Raw genomic sequence first — 16,335 nt, 5'->3', positions numbered from 1 at the left:
TCACTCAGCCTTTAAAAACGTCACTCGGACTTCTGACATGCTGACATGAAATGTCAAGAGAGAGTGGCGGAGACGCTTAAGGCAGAGAGAAGATGAAGAGGGGGCGTGGCTGCGAAATGATTGACAGATGCATGACGCTCTCCGTGACCACAGGCTAAAGGACACCTTTCGGCACATCAAGCTCTAAGCACACACCTGGAGGACGTGGGAAATGATCCCGCTACCTCTCGCATGCAAAGCGAGCGCTGTACCATGCAAGCTAACCCCCCTCGCTGGGGCTCATGCCTCGGTGTCGCCTAGTGCCGCTTGTTCCCCTCTTACCGGGTGCAGTTCACTGCCCTTCGTCTGCAAGGCAGTCGTGTAATTGCGGCTTTCTTGACTTATTGATGAAGGTCTGACTGGACGAGCGAATGACGCCTCTCCCCCGTCCTCATGCTCGCTGACAGAATAAAATGGAAAGTGCTGCCGTGGCTCATTGGTTTAGGGGTATGATTCTCGCTTAGGGTGTGGGAGGTCCTGGGTTCAAATCGCGGATGAGCCCTTGTGTGTTCTTTCTGTCCTCGTCCACAAGACTGGGAACTGATATCCACATCACCTTGCAGCATCTGCTTATGGCAAACGATGGAATGTGACTAATGACTGAACGAGCCTGGTGAATACTCATCACGTGGCACAATGAGAGCGTGCAGTCAGCTGTCCAAGGCAGCAACCTCATTGCTCGTTCAAAAGAACACGTACTGAAAACTCATCACCACTATGTCGTAAATGAGCACCGCGATCGGTTGTTGTCATGCGTCCTTACCTGGGAAATGCAGAAGCAAAAACTGCCCTCTCTCAGCCACCGAAACGTGTGCGGCTCGCCTTGCACTCTCTGCGCCTCGCATATTTATGGAGCTGTCTGCTCTTCTTTCTGTTGAAGTACGCAAGTTATGGGGCGTACTGCAGACTATGATGTGCTCAATGACAGCTTTCAAGATTTGAAAACTATGAGCTTGATGGCTCAAGTCGAACGAATGTGGTTGTTACGCAATTGATGATCAAACGCACGTATTCTAACGATTCGTGAGAGTATGTTCTAAAGGTCCCTGGCTCGATCCCGGGTTTCGGCATTTTGTTTCATCGCGCTCTTTGTTCCTCTCTCCAGCGCCCTCTGCCTAAAGTGACGCGTCCCTTTCTCAGCCCGAAACGCAAGCGAGACACCAGCAGCAGTCCCTACAGGTTTCCGTAGTGTAGCGGCTATCACGTTCGCCTAACACGCGAAAGGTCCCTGGTTCGAGACTGGGTGCAAACAGCCTCTTCTTGCACGCTCCTGCACTTCACAGAGGTCTTGAACCACCAGTCATTTGTTCCCAATGTATTTCCGGTGCCTTCATGCACTCTTGTACCAAACGCACGTTTTTTCTGTACCTGGAGCCGATCATTTGCAATTGGGCTGTCCCGACAGACCAAGACGAGCTCTGTCGGCTCAAAAGCAGCGCAACACCTGCGAGAACAACAGAAAGATTAGTACCCAGCGGGGGCCTCTTAGTGAGCCCAAGATCTAATCAAGAATCGACTCCAGAAACAGGGCTTGGCGCATTGTTCCATACTCCGACCACTCTTGGTGTAAACAGGTCCCTCCTGGTCTCTGCATGAAATGCACTTTCCTGCGTTTGCTTTGGTGTAACTGGCTTCCCATGCATGGGCGAATGTGAAGAAGATCCTTAGTAAGTCATTGAAGAAACCCGAGAAGAGGTCGGAGTGGCCTCTGTCGTTCATCAACGATCCAGTCAGGCAGTACTCCTCTGTAAAGCGCCGTTTGTTCACATCGATTGGCTTTTTTTTGCCTTCATTCATGCAAGTAGTAAAAGCAGACGCCCCTATTCTGCCGTGACCCGGATTTGAACCAGGGTTGTTGCGGCCACAACGCAAAGTACTGACCACTATACAATCACGGCGAGTTACCGATACACACGTGGCAGGGCGGAAAAGGCTGTGCTCTCTTCGTGTGACATAATTCGGAAAAGTCCTGACGTTGCATTTCAACTGAGTCCCAGTATACATCGACCCTTCGACACTCTGAGTGACAACTCTCTTGCGTGTTTTCTCATATTTATGTAGTTTGCTTGCATGATGCCCGGAACAGCAGGGTTGTGCACTCCCATATGGTCTAGCGGTTAGGATTCCTGGTTTTCACCCAGGCGGCCCGGGTTCGACTCCCGTTATGGAAACGTGTCAATTTTGCCTCCTGCTTTCCAAAAGATCAGCAGTGTGTACGAAGGAGCCACATTAAAACTACTCAACGTGCAAAACGTGCGAGAAGAGGGGGCGCTTGTTTCCAGCCGAAACTTCTCGCGTGTGAGACGAGCTGACCATCGCTGCAGGAGGTGGGAGGGTCACTCTGGTAGACAGGGCTGACCTTCGGCAATAGGATTTATACTCTCCAAGATGATATTTGCACTTTCTGGAGAGGCGATTTTCTCCACTTCAGTAGCCCGATTTCGTCGATTGCGTGGAGAGGGCTGTAGAATGTGGCGCCGTCTTTCCTGCTCCGTCCATGACAGGCGTGCTGGTCTCTGGAGAGAGAGCACGGTCCATCAGCGCACCCCAATAAAGGCACTGGAAGCAGCTGAATCGCATTGGCGAAGCTCAGCGCTGGGCCGCTGGGCACATCTGACCACAGTTTCCGTAGTGTAGTGGTTATCACGTTCGCCTCACACGCGAAAGGTCCCCGGATCGAAACCGGGCGGAAACAGACCAGACTTCTTCTGTCGCCACGCACAAAATGGGATTGGGGATTGGGGATTCGCCTAGTGATCGAACAGACCCACTCACCTCTTAGTGTGGCGGGATCTGCACAGTGCATGTCGCAGCGCATCCTGCTTTCACTTCAATGCGCGTCCTGATGTACCCCGGTCTCCCGCGTGACAGGTGGGGACAGGTGACAGGTCCTATACTAACGAGGAAGACATCACTCTCTCCGACCCCCGGCATCGTGTCCCGACCCACCGTGCTGGAAGCCGACTCGTGCTGTGATTCCTTTACGGAGCAGAAATGACAACCGAGGAGCCGAGAGATCATTTCAGCATTTCGCGTCTGAACGGAAAACACAAACGACCAACTCGGAATGATTTGCCTTTGACGCTTATCAAAGCGTTCTTTGTGCATCGAACAGACCCACTCACCTCTTAGTGTGGCGGGATCTGCACAGTGCATGTCGCAGCGCTCCCTGCTTTCACTTCAATGTGCTTCCTGATGTCGAGTCGTGTGCCGTGCGGAGGCTCTGAAAGCGAGAGCAATGAAAAGGTGCACGACGCTGTGTTAGAAAACAGAGAAGTGAAAGGCAGTCCTTTCTCTAAGGAGGTAAAAGAAAAGCTACTCCCCGTCGGGGAATCGAACCCCGGTCTCCCGCGTGACAGGCGGGGATACTTGCCACTATACTAACGAGGAAGACATCACACGCTCCGACCCCCGGCATCGTGTCCCGACCCAGCATGCTGGAATCCGACGCGTGCTGTGATTCCTTTACGGAGCAGAAATGACAACCGAGGAGCCGAGAGATCATTTCAGCATTTCGCGTCTGAACGGAAAACACAAACGACCAACTCGGAATGACTTGCTTTGGACGCTTTTCAAAGCGTTCTTTGTGCACGACAACTGCGCCGCCTAGCAGATACAAATGGGTTGTACAACTTTGAAGTAGCAAATGGAAGAGGGCTAAGCCTCCTCTCTTTTAGCCCAGGTTCGATCTGTCTCCCAGAATCACCAGGGCGCACGCACACACACACACCCGTGCCGTTGAAGTACTCTGCTTCATTTCTAAGGGCAACTCAACATTCACTCCTACCCCGAGTGCAGAAAAGACAGCGTCTGCAGCAACAGCAGCTCAGGTCTCTGCACAGGAGCTAAGCTGCCCCCATCTCCTCTGCTCTGCGGCTCCTACTGAGTGGAGTCCTGCCTGGAGCCGTGTTTGCAGGCGGCGGCTCCCCGCACCCTGTCTGTGCGTCGTGTCCAAGAGCTCCTGGGAGGAAGAGAGAGCCCTCCGACTCGGGGGCTTTTCCACGGTCTGTGTGAGGAGGGGCGGGTGTGTCCAGCAGCTTATCGAGCGGAAGCCTGGGGCGGCGGAGAGCTGTGATCGTGCAGACCTTGAGGTGTCACCTCTTTGTCTGCTTTCCCGCCCTCCCTCCGCCCAAGCTCTGCTCCAAAGTAGCCCGGCAACCCCTCACACCTGCACGTGTCACAACCTAAGGTGTGGTCATGAGACACCCATGGGGTGTTGTTCTGTTCTTGCTAATTGTTTCCTGCCCGTCGCAGGCAGGAGTCCATGCGAGGAAGATGCGCTGGACAGAGCTCAGAGGACGCACCTGGGTGGCTTTCCTTCTGAGTGACGTTCCTGCAACACTCTCCCGCTACTCTTGGTGCGCTCATGCCGCAACACAGGAAGGCTGGAGCAGGTGGCTGTGGGCTCTGTGCACCGCCGAAATAGCTCAGCTGGGAGAGCGTTAGACTGAAGATCTAAAGATCCCGGGTTTCGGTGTTTTGTTTCATCGCGCCCTTTGTTCCTCTCTCCAGCGCCCCCTGCCTAAAGTGACGCGTCCCTTTCTCAGCCCGAAACGCAAGCAGCAGCAGTCCCTGCAGGTTTCCGTGGTGTAGCGGCTATCACGTTTGCCTAACACGCGAAAGATCCCCGGATCGAAACTGGGCGGAAACAGACCAGACTTCTTCTGTCGCCACGCACAAAAGGGGATTGGGGATTCGCCTAGTGCTGTGATCGAACAGACCCACTCACCTCTTAGTGTGGCGGGATCTGCACAGTGCATGTCGCAGCGCATCCTGCTTTCACTTCAATGCGCGTCCTGATGTACCCCGGTCTCCCGCGTGACAGGTGGGGACAGGTGACAGGTCCTGTACTAACGAGGAAGACATCGCTCTCCGACCCCCGGCATTGTGTCCCGACCCACCGTGCTGGAAGCCGACTCGTGCTGTGATTACTTTACGGAGCAGAAATGACAACCGAGGAGCCGAGAGATCATTTCAGCATTTCGCGTCTGAACGGAAAACACAAACGACCAACTCGGAATGACTTGCCTTTGACGCTTATATACCTCTTAGTGTGGCGGGATCTGCACAGTGCATGTCGCAGCGCTCCCTGCTTTCACTTCAATGTGCTTCCTGATGTCGAGTCGTGTGCCGTGCGGAGGCTCTGAAAGCGAGAGCAATGAAAAGGTGCACGACACTGTGAAATAAACATTAATAAACGCATATATAACGTCGAAAACACATCTAACACTAGGAGTATACAGCACTCTGCACAGTGTACGAAGTAAATTATTTTCGCAGTAATTAATTATATTTACTATATTTATTATACACGTGTAAATTAATTACTGCGAAAATAATTTACTTCGTACACTGTGCAGAGTGCCGTATACTCCTAGTGTTAGATGTGTTTTCGACGTTATATATGCATTTATTAATGTCGTCGATTTTACGGTTGTAATTCGACGTTGATTATACGTCGAGGCGACGTATATATACGTATAGCCGTATTTTCGGCGTGAATATACGTATATTCGACGAATCAATGCCCACAGCTTGGCATACAAGGGTTTTGCGGAGGGGTCTTGCCACCTGCCTGAAAAAAAAAACAGTAAAATGTTTGAGTGCCTATAGAGTTTCTATTTTTATTTTCTTGAGAAAAGTTGATACCATTTCCTGGAAACCCCGTCCCCCATCAGTGCGCGGTGCCCGGGGAAAAATCTGTAGGGGGGCGTCTGATATTCTGAGCGGGGGTGATATTTCGGTTGAAACGGAGCTGTACGGTGCAGCTACCCAAATGAAATCTCGCAGCTATGCCATTAATTAGTGCTTTATGATAGAAGATATCGACTAGCAATCTGGTATTTGCGATGAAGTTCAGTTTCACATTTTTCGTCACTCTCACTGGAGAGTATTGCCTGGAGCGAAAAGTACCATAAGCGTTCATTTTTGCAGCTACATGGACGTTCTGAATCGTTAAGAAAAAATGTTGTAAAACCAACAGAAAGCACAGACTGCTATAACTAGTCCTAGTTATATAACGATTTTAAGTATAATGATAAACTACTGCAAGGAATCGGTCCACCTGAGCAAACAGGATCGTAATGTTGACACTCAATAACGACACTGATATGTGCAGCTCCTGGACGGATAGCCCTCCTGCCCATCAAACAGACTGAGTGACTGTTCGTGTCATTTAGTGTTGTCTGACCATTGACAAAGTACAACTATTTTTTAGGGCGCAAATTAAGTTAGGTAAATCTTTTTGCCCAAAACTGAAGGGGCAACATTCCCCCCTCCCCCCGTGATGCCAGGCCTGTCCCCATCCTATTCCATAATGTCATTATATATAATACCATACAACAGTGACCGATCCTTACTAACTACATGCGTTAAAATTGCACATCAGCTCATAGCAGGGGGCACATAGCCGCGATGTATTATCAATGTTATATTTCAACCATAATATCGACAACATTAATAAACGCATACGTTGAGAAAATATCGAACCCAGCATATTTTCCGCATATATACCACAATGCATTGCTAGTATTCGTTGGTCACAATTTTGGACACGTTTTTCAAACGTAGAAGTATATCCGCAAATATCTCAGCAATCCTCTTTTGACGAGTAAGTATGAACAATAATAATACTATCTGAATACATACAGATCTTTCTTAATATTATTTTGATTAAAATAGTACGTGAATAAGCAAAAAATGGCACATAAAATAGTGTGAATGGGGAAGATGACACAAAATTGTTTTGCCGTTTCTCTATTCTTATTCTATGTTGTACTTTCAAACTTTGGGTACTCTTTAATTAGGACAGACTTTATTGCTCAACTGCTATGATGCAAGCCAAATTTTATACATTTATTTCAGTTTTGAGCTTAGTAAACCGTTCACTTTTTAGATTATACTAAAGAAGATAATCATCATTTATTTGGGAAGTAATATTATACAATTTTCTCCTAGCTGCGGTGCTGAAGTCCCACCCTACATCAACAGAAAAAGAAATAAAGGAGCATGCAATGTGTTACTTGAAGAATGCATATGAAAGACAGGGGGCCAGGAGATCTGGACACTGAAAATAATAGGTTTTTGGTTCTAACTGTTAGGACAATTAGACAGGGTTTGCAAATAGTGGACAAAAATCGTCTTAACTTCCATTGTAATATTTTTTTTTCTTGGAAATATAGAAGTTGTACATTTTAAAATGTATATTTGAATCAAAATGTGGTTTTGAGTTAGTGTGTTAATGTAATTAGTTTTGTGTTTGTCATTACTATACTGTATATTGCCATGTTACCAGAATTTGTAGCTGAAGTTTAAGACTAGTTGTGTTTTTTATGATTATTGCCCATATGTTGATTGTTGATTGATTGTATACAATGTATAATTTGAAATACATATGTTTCAGGTGTGAATGTGTATTTTCAGAATACATTTCTAAACCTAATCATTGGCTTGGTTTACTTGTTTCTACGCCTATAAAATCTATCTTTGATGTATAATAGACCTCTACCCATATACGTATAATAGACCTTTAATGTTATCCGTATAACAGACCTCTACCCATATACGTATAATAGACCTCTAAAGTTATACGTATAATAGACCTCTAAAGGTATACGTATAATAGACCTCTAACCATATACGTATAATAGTCCTCTAAAGTTATCCGTATAATAGACCTCTAAAGTTATCCGGAACTCCAACCATATATGTATAATAGTCCTCTAAATTTATCCGTATAATAGAACTCCAACCATTTATGTATAATGAACGTCTAAACATAGACGTATAATTGACGTATAACTTTAGACGTATATTAGAATTTCATTCTAGACGAATTGTAGACCACATTTAGACGTCTAAGGTATGCGTTTAATAGACGTATATTATACGTCTTTTGCCCACTGGGACTACTGAATGGCGTAGACCTGAAAATAAAACTCACGCGCAACAGAGATGCTTTCTGCTTAATGAACAACATCAGAGAACACAAACTGAGCGTACTCTCTGCATCTTTGTTTGTGAACGCCGAAGCACTCCTGACGGTCGCACCACTAAATACCTAAATACCCCATAGACCGCGTACAGATGAAAGTCTTCAGCCTGCCTGCAGGGAGCCATGTGTGTAACCAAGAAAACCTCTTTCTCGGACAGTTACCCAAAGTGGTAATTTTGGGGTTTGTGGACAAAGCGGCATTCAGCGGCAGTTTTACACAAAACCCCTTCAAATTTAAACACTACAACATTAACTTTCTGGCTCTCTACACGGACGGTGAACAAATCCCGACTAAACCGCTTCAACCGCTTCAACCAGACTTCCAGAATGGACATTGCGTCGGTGAATATTTTAATCTGGTGGAAACATCCGGGAAGCCTCTGAAAGTCTTTTTTTGTGTGTAACAAAGTTGCATTTTCATGTCCGGACGGGGAGACTTTATCATTCCGACATGAAGCCACCCTTAAGTCCTCTGAGGCGTGTCTGTCTGCAAGGCTTGTATTTTGGAAATGTTTTTTTGAAACGGAGAACGACTTTGAAATAGGCTTCCGCCGGCGCCTCGCGATCCAGGTAAGATTGTAGCAAGAACGCAGCGGCGGCGGGGTTTGCTGTAGTCGTGGCTGAGTGCTTAAGGCGATGGACTAGAAATCTATTGGGGTCTCCCCGCGCAGGTTCGAATCCTGCCGACTACGTTGTCCACCTCCTGTCGTTGTGTTCTGGCGCAAGCAAAGAAGCGCACCTCTTTGCTGTTCCTGGTGGTTTTAAAACGCCAAATCGCTTGTACCCGCTGCCTTGGAAATAAATTCTTCAGCGTCTGCAAATGGCATTTTGCAGCTGGAAGCAGATGTCGACGCGTTTTGCACAGAGCACCAAAAAAGCGTCTTTTTTGAAGGTCCAGGCACTGAGCATTGGTGATTTAGTGGTAGAATTCTCGCCTGCCACGCGGGAGGCTCGGGTTCGATTCCCGGCCAATGCAGTAGCTTTCGCAGCGAGCGGCTCCATCACTTGCATCCCCTTGCAACTTGCAACTGAAAACCCACTGAAGCTAAGCAGGTGTGAGCCAGGTCAGTACCCGGATGAGGGTGAGCTACAGGGAAAGACAAAGCTTCCAGCTGGAAGCGGTGTTAATGGTGCCGGCGGGGGGGCATTCACCCTGAGGTCTGTGCGGGTCCCAATTCCCCAGCATAGTGACAGAGAAATAAACATATTTTGGCAACTTTGGTCACCCCCATTTAACTTCTGGGGCAGGAAAAGCACACTTTTCAAAACTTGTTTTTCAGCTCGAAATAAACGTATTTTTTCAAACCTTGGAATCCCAATGTAGCTGCCTGGCTCATTAGAGCCCACTGAGTCAGCCCTTAACCCCACTGTGCAGAAGCTGTCAAAACGGGTTTTTCAGCAGAAATAAACACGTTTGGGCAACTTTGGTCACCCCCATTTAACTTCTGGGGCAGGAAAAGCACACTTTTCAAAACGTGTTTTTCAGCTTGCTGTGACCTCTGTTTTACATCTCATCCAAAAGACAGCGCCCTTTTACAACACAGCGTCTCTGTCACTATCATAAGTGACTGCCATCATAAGAATATGAGTCCAATATTTTAGAATATAGTCAGAATGACTTCTAACCTTACCTGTGGTGTCTTTAATCCCTATTGCTCAATGCATGGTGTACGTACTGCATAGATGTGTCTTGAGAATGAGGAATGGGCCCCTGAGACCGTCATTTACCTGTTTCACAAATGATCGTATTTTACTAGAGATTCTGTTTGGGATTCAGATGTGCATTCGGACAGCAATCCCTTTCAAGAAATGATACGTACTGGATGAGGTCAAAGGTGCTGGAACACTGTATTTAGGATGTGTTTGCAGTGATTGTGTGTCTCCTGCTTCATCGCAGTGATATATAGATGTGCTCCTGTAATTTATTGGTACATGCCCAGGGCAGTAAGCAGTCTGAGGATTTATTTCCAGACGGCATAGAGCAGTGAAGCAGTGAAGTAGTGCAACACACTGGATCATTATATTATTAGAATCTATTCTACTTAAATTATTACATTATACACAATTTGAGTTCATTTTAAAAAGTAAAAGGTAATGAAAGGAATGCATTTTCATAAGAAAGATAATACCGATATGCATGTGATAATCTTCCTTATATCATGTAGTGCGTCAGTTGGACACTTTGTGGGCTTGAAATACAAAGCAAATCATGTTCTATGGTACAAGTTAAATACAAAACGTAAGCTTTTATTTTAATTAGATTTGTTTATAAAGCATAAGCAATCATTTATTACATTAATATATGTGAAAATGACATTTTAGCATCATAATATTACATAAAGGTCTCTAGCTTCAACACAGTGATATATATATATATGCTCAGTGATTTATTGGTACATGCCCAGGTCAATAATCAGAATGAGGATTTATTTCCAGACGGGCTACAGGTAGTGTTGTGAAATACTTCAACACACTGGATCGCAGATTTAGACCCCCTGCACTCTTACTCCTTAAAAACCAAAGAAATGAAGATATGTAGCAATCACATTGTAACAGGGGTGACAGTGGCTTAATGCTTATACTAGTGGACTTTTGGTACCTTTAGGGTACGGTGTTCCCTGAAGGGCTCTCAAACCCCGCATTTCAGATGCCTAGCTGTATCACTGATGTGTTGCACCTCAGAATCACTTTTAACCTTACCTCTGGTATCTTTAATCCCTATTGCTCAACGCATGGTGAAAGTATTGCATAATTGTGTCTGAAAATGAGCAATGGGCACCTGAGAGACTCATTTGCCTGTTTCACAAATGATCATATTTGACTAGAGATTCTGTTTGGGATTCAGTTGTGCATTCTGACAGCAATCCCTTTCAAAAAACGATACATTCTGGATGAGGTCAAAGGTGCAGGAACACTGTATGTGTTTGCACTTATTCTGTGTCTCTAGCTTCAACACAGTGATATATATATATATGCTCAGTGATTTTTTGGTACATGCCCAGGGCAATAATCATTATGAGGATTTATTTCCAGATGTGCTAGGGGTAGTGTTGTGAAATACTTCAACACACTGGATCGCAGGTTTAGACCCCCTGCACTCTTACTCCTTAAAAACCTGAAGCGTCTGGCGTCTCGCCGACGTCGAACACCCCCCTCAGGCTGTACTCGTACTCGGCTAACTGCTGTGGAACCCTGCGTGAGAAGCCGTTGGCCACGGTGACGGCTGGCGACCCACAGACGCCCCACTATCGGCCGGCTCCAGCCCCGGCTGGTCCTCTAGAGCCTCCCCACACGGCTCCTCCTCCCGGGCCTGGTAGGGGGCCAGCCGGTCTTGGTGCAGGACCACCACTCTCCCCCGTGTTCGCAACCGGACACGGTAGCAGACCTCGCCCACCACCCAGAGTACCTCAGCGGGCCCCTCCCACGACGGCGCCAGCTTAGGGCTGAGGCATTTGCGGCGGCGCGGGTTGTACACCCAAACCGAGTCCCCGGGCTGGAAGGCAGGCCCCCTGCAGCGCAGGTCGTAGTGCCGCTTCTGCCGGACCCCCGCCTGTGTCAGGTGGGTCCGTGCAAAGCTGTGCACCTGCTGCATCCGCTGCCGCAGGTCCCATTCGTAGTCCGGTCCAGCCAGCGGTGCCGACCCGTCTCCGGGCGACGGGCCGAAGACCAGGTCCACCGGGGTTCACATTTCCCGGCCCAGCATGAGTGAGGCTGGGGTGCACCCGGTGGATTCCTGGACCACGGTCCTATACGCCTAGAGTGCAAGGGGGAGGTGGCGGTCCCAGTCCCGTTGGTGCCGGGACACCAGGGTGGCCAGCTGGGTGGTGAGCGTACGATTAAACCGCGCCACCAACCCGTTGCTCTGGGGATGCAGAGGTGTGGTCCGCGTCTTAGTGATCCCCAGGCGCTGGCACACTCTGGCAAAGACCTGGGACTCGAAGTTACGCCCCTAGTCACTATGTAACTCCTCCGGCACCCCCAGCCTGGCAAACATCCCCTCCAGCAGTGCATCGGCCACCGTGGGGGCACTCTGGTCCGGGAGGGCGTAGGCCTCCGGCCACTTCATAAAATAATCCATGGCCACCAAGACGTAGAGGTTCCCGGCCTCGGTGCGCAGAAACGGGCCCAAAACGTCCACCCCCACCCGCTCCATAGGAGCCCCCACCTGGTGTTGTTGGAGGGGGGCCCGAGAGCGCTCGGGGGGACCCTTCTGTGCCACGCACACTGCATACGTTCGGCAGTACCACTCCACGTCCCGGTGGCAAAGACCCCAATAAAAATGGCCTCGGAGGCGCTACAGGGTTTTTTTACCGCCAAAGTGCCCCACGCCCGGCTGGCCATGCACTGCTCGGAGCACCGCCCCGCGGAGCGACCAAGGCACCATCAGCTGCCACCGTACCTCGCCACTGGAGGGTACCCGCCACCCCCGGCGCAGCACCCCGTCCTTTACCTCCAAGGCCTCCCACAGGGCGCAGGGGGCCTTGACGGACTTTGGGTGTGGGGCGAGCTTCTCTCGCGTAGACCGCACTCCGGCTACCACTCCCAGCATGCCCAGCGGTACTACGAGCGCCTAGGGGCGCTTCCTCCTCACCACCAGGCGAGGGCGTTACAATACATAGAATATGCATGTAAAACGAACAGATCTTATCGAGAGGGTTATCAGAATACAAAAGGTATATATTCAGTCAGTTACAAAGTGTTACACATATCAAGAGGACATACATTCAGTATATCATTCATTTAGACCATTTCATAAATGAACCTGGTAATAACTTCTACATTAGATACTGAAAACAAGTACATAACTCTTAGGAATTGAATTGATATCAACTGGTTGGGATAACAATTGAATTCGCGAGCAGTAATGCAGTGAAGTTGAATACTCATCCAATCTCTGGGGATTCAGATCTCCTGCGGGCACAAAGAAACAGTTGCAGGCTTGTTGCTGTCCAATCCGTGCTCTCTGTCTAGGTGCCAGGCTGTGCTGTGCGGGTTGCGACGGTGCGCTGCTGATGCTCACTGACCGGCTAGTTAGTGTTGGCTTTAACTAGCAAAGTTTGTGCACAGGAGAAAAGATGACTGTGGGTCCCAGCAAGTCAAGAAGAAGACCGGTTCGTTCCTGATGAAGAGCTAGTTCTGAATAGTGATTCAACTGTCCACAGTTCCGACCTGTTCACGAGGCCTGCTGCTGGTGCTAACCTCGGGTGGATCCTCTGGTTACTCTCTGGCAACCTCCGCTTTAGACTCTTAGAACAAAGGAAAGTTCTGGCACTCGGACACACTGGCCGTTCCGTGGTTGTCCGGGCTGAGTCTCAGGATGGTCAGGAGGCGCGCTGTGAGAATGTCCTGCCCTTGGGAGCCTTCTGCTCCTGGGCTGTCCTGCCCTGGAATTCTCCTTTGAATTCCCTTTAGAAAACTCCACAGAAATCTCTACTGAATTCCCACTGAATCTCTCAGGCTCTCTGTGTTGCCTGTTTTTACCTGGAGGAACTTCAGCTCGTTGATTGGCTGAAAGTTCCATGGGCATCAGAGTCCCACGTGGGTTACTCGGCCCTACCAGTCCCTGATTGGTTGATCAAGGTGAGATATGAGTCACTTACTCCTGACACTTAGGAATGCAGTCCAGATGTCCATCTGGCACTCCCTAGACAGATAAGCGCCAATGGATGACCATTGATCATGATAGCCAGGCTTAGCTAAGTGCATCCCCCTTTGGGAGCTGTCCCTTATCAAGGGAAACCTTAAATCAGCCTGCATGAATAGTTTCTCTGTGGCTGCACCACAGAGATGAACAGAGAGATGAGGCCTAATTTGGGAAAGCTCAGAAACACTTAATTCTTTCTTATTAATAAGCCTCGCCGCTACACCGCCCAAAGCACTTCTAAAACAGGAGATTCGCGTTTGGGAAAACAGGTCTACGGGTCTGAAACCTGCTCCACGGAAAACAGCTCTGTTGCGCTTTTGATCAAAGGGAGATTCGCTGTTCTTACTTTTTGATGACATAACACCCAAAGGGGCTTCTTTGGAGCTGGATTCCAACCAGCATCCTTAAGTTTCTTGGCGGTATCCTTTACAGTCCTCTGTTCGGTCGACAAGGGACTGAAGGGGGCAGCTTTCCTCACACATACAGTGCAATGTACTGTAGTGTTCCCCTTAATTGAATTCGCAGTTCTGCATCAAACCTCTAACTCGTTTCCTTAGCTTGGATTTAAGCCACGAAGCAGGCTTCTACTGTATAAACGTCTAGAGGAATCACAAACTATTTGAGAGGCCACCATCCCAGGGGGAACTGACAAGTCTATCCCTAAACACCTAGCGCAGTCTCTCGAGAGACTGTCAAAAATCGCTTTCTCCGTTTGCGTTGCAAGTAAGTGAAAACGCGGTCTCAACCCAGAGCCACTTGGCAGCAGCGGCACGTAAATACCGTTACTGTTACTGCTCGATACCGACGTTAGCCTACTATACCATGTTCAGCCACCGCTAGAAAATGCACGGCTCTAGAACCGGAGCAAATGACAGGAGGGCCAACGCCGAACGGGCACACGTGTCAGACATGGAGCGCGACGAGGATGGGATTCGAACCCATGCGTGCAGAGCACAACGGATTAGCAGTCCATCGCCTTAACCACTCGGCCACCTCGTCGAGGGATCTGGGCTGTCCGGACATGGGTTGGCGCGCTCCAGATGATCTTTTTCTTTTTTTTCCCTCGTACTCGAGGGTCATTTTCCTGTTCCACGTGCGATTTCAACATTTTCCTTGGGAGATGCCAAGCCAGCAATTAATTCTCCAGGACCTTAATTCTCTTCTCTTGCAGCATGAGATCATGTCCTTCTTTTGGCTCCCTCCAGTTCTGATAAAAAATCTCATTCTTAGATTTGTTAATTTTTGCAGAGGAAGCCAAAGAGAAACGCTCACAACACTGCAGAGCTCTGCTAATTGAGGTACTGTCAGAGAGGAGCAGGGTGACGTCATCCATGTATAGAGATGTCTTTACCTCTCCTCCCCCACTTCCAGGCACTGGTATCCCATTAATGGCCTGATCCTGGCGCAAGGCACAGGCTAAGGGCTCCGTAGCCAAAACGAATAACAAAGGGGATAATGGGCAGCCCTGCCTCACTACTGAACAGACTTCAAAGGGGTGTGATCTATTGCCATTAACCATTACTCTGCTGTTGCTACCTGTGTACAGCAGGTTAATCCACTTTCTCATGATGGGGCCAAAATTCATGTGCTCAAGTACCGATGTTAAGTACTGCCGGTTTAGGCGGTCAAAGGCCTTTTCTAGGTCTACACCTAAAACGCACAGAGGGAGGGAGCGATCCTCTGAGTACAGACAGACATCCCTCAACAAGGCCAGGTTGTCGCTCATCAGGCGTCCTACTATCCCACAAGTCTGTTCTTTCCCTACCAGTGAGGCCACTACATTTTGTAGGCGCAGGAAAAGGGCTTTGGACAGGATCTTAGTGTCCACGCCTAACAGGCTGAGGGGTCTCCAGTTCTTTATGTCATTCTTTGCTCCTTTCTTAAACAAGAGAGAGATAGTGCCTTCTCTTAAGGAGTCAGGCAGCAATTCTGTCTTATAGCTTTCCTCGAATAGGAGCAGTAGCGGATCCTGAAGCAGATCCCAAAAGGTGCAATAAAATTCTTTAGGGAGCCCGTCAGCACCCGGAGTTTTCCCCTTCTGTAAGCTCTCCATAGCCTGTCTCAGCTCTTCTACTGTCAAATCCCTCTTAAGTACTTCCCTATCTTCTTCACTCAAAACGTTTTCTAGCTTTGAGGTAAAAAAATGAATTTCTTCATCCTTTACCTCTGTAGAGCTGTACAGTCTTGAGTAGAAGGCCTCGGTGCAGGAGAGGATAGCACTCAGCTCTGTTCTCTCTCGTCCCTCCTCATCAACTACACTTTCCATGACAGACTTGGAGCCTACCACTTTCCTGAAAAAGAAGCGAGTACACTTCTTATTTTCTTCCAAGAACTGCACTCTGCTTCTTAACAGCACTCCTCGACTACTTTCTTGGCTATGCTCCGGATGTCCTTTTTTAAAAGGGTGATATCCTCGAGCACATCGAAGCCACTGTGCAGCATCGTGTAGAGACGCTGCAGCTGCCTCTGTTTCCTGGCTAGCACTCCTCTCCGTCTGGCAGCAGCCTTCCTTCCCTCAGCCATGAAAAAGGCCTTTGTCCTCATCTTCACCTCCTCCCACCACTCTCCTACTGACCCGTACAGACACTGCAAGGACAGCCACTGTGATAGTTTCTCCTTGTAGCGGGATACTACCCCCTCGTTCTCTAGCAGCTTTGTG

General features: G+C 48.6%; 5 non-coding genes across 5 annotated transcripts; 2 read left to right on the top strand and 3 right to left on the bottom strand.

Annotated features, from left to right (window-relative positions):
* Nucleotides 1-1,865: 1,865 nt before the first annotated feature.
* Nucleotides 1,866-1,937, bottom strand: trnah-gug (transfer RNA histidin (anticodon GUG)). Its single transcript has one exon. It is a non-coding gene; the product is annotated as a tRNA-His (tRNA).
* A 201-nt stretch (nucleotides 1,938-2,138) lies between these two features.
* Nucleotides 2,139-2,210, top strand: trnae-uuc (transfer RNA glutamic acid (anticodon UUC)). The gene has a single exon. It is a non-coding gene; the product is annotated as a tRNA-Glu (tRNA).
* Nucleotides 2,211-2,661: 451 nt separating this feature from the next.
* Nucleotides 2,662-2,734, top strand: trnav-cac (transfer RNA valine (anticodon CAC)). Its single transcript has one exon. It is a non-coding gene; the product is annotated as a tRNA-Val (tRNA).
* Nucleotides 2,735-3,357: 623 nt separating this feature from the next.
* trnad-guc (transfer RNA aspartic acid (anticodon GUC)) lies at nucleotides 3,358-3,429 on the bottom strand. The gene has a single exon. It is a non-coding gene; the product is annotated as a tRNA-Asp (tRNA).
* An 11,164-nt stretch (nucleotides 3,430-14,593) lies between these two features.
* On the bottom strand, nucleotides 14,594-14,675 carry trnas-gcu (transfer RNA serine (anticodon GCU)). The gene has a single exon. It is a non-coding gene; the product is annotated as a tRNA-Ser (tRNA).
* Between the last annotated feature and the right edge of the window lie 1,660 nt (nucleotides 14,676-16,335).

The sequence above is a fragment of the Lepisosteus oculatus genome, unplaced genomic scaffold (assembly GCF_040954835.1).
Source record: "Lepisosteus oculatus isolate fLepOcu1 unplaced genomic scaffold, fLepOcu1.hap2 HAP2_SCAFFOLD_52, whole genome shotgun sequence".
NCBI classification, from domain to species: Eukaryota; Metazoa; Chordata; class Actinopteri; order Semionotiformes; family Lepisosteidae; genus Lepisosteus; species Lepisosteus oculatus.
Note: the sequence above shows the minus strand (reverse complement) of the source record. Positions and strands in the feature narration are given on the sequence as shown.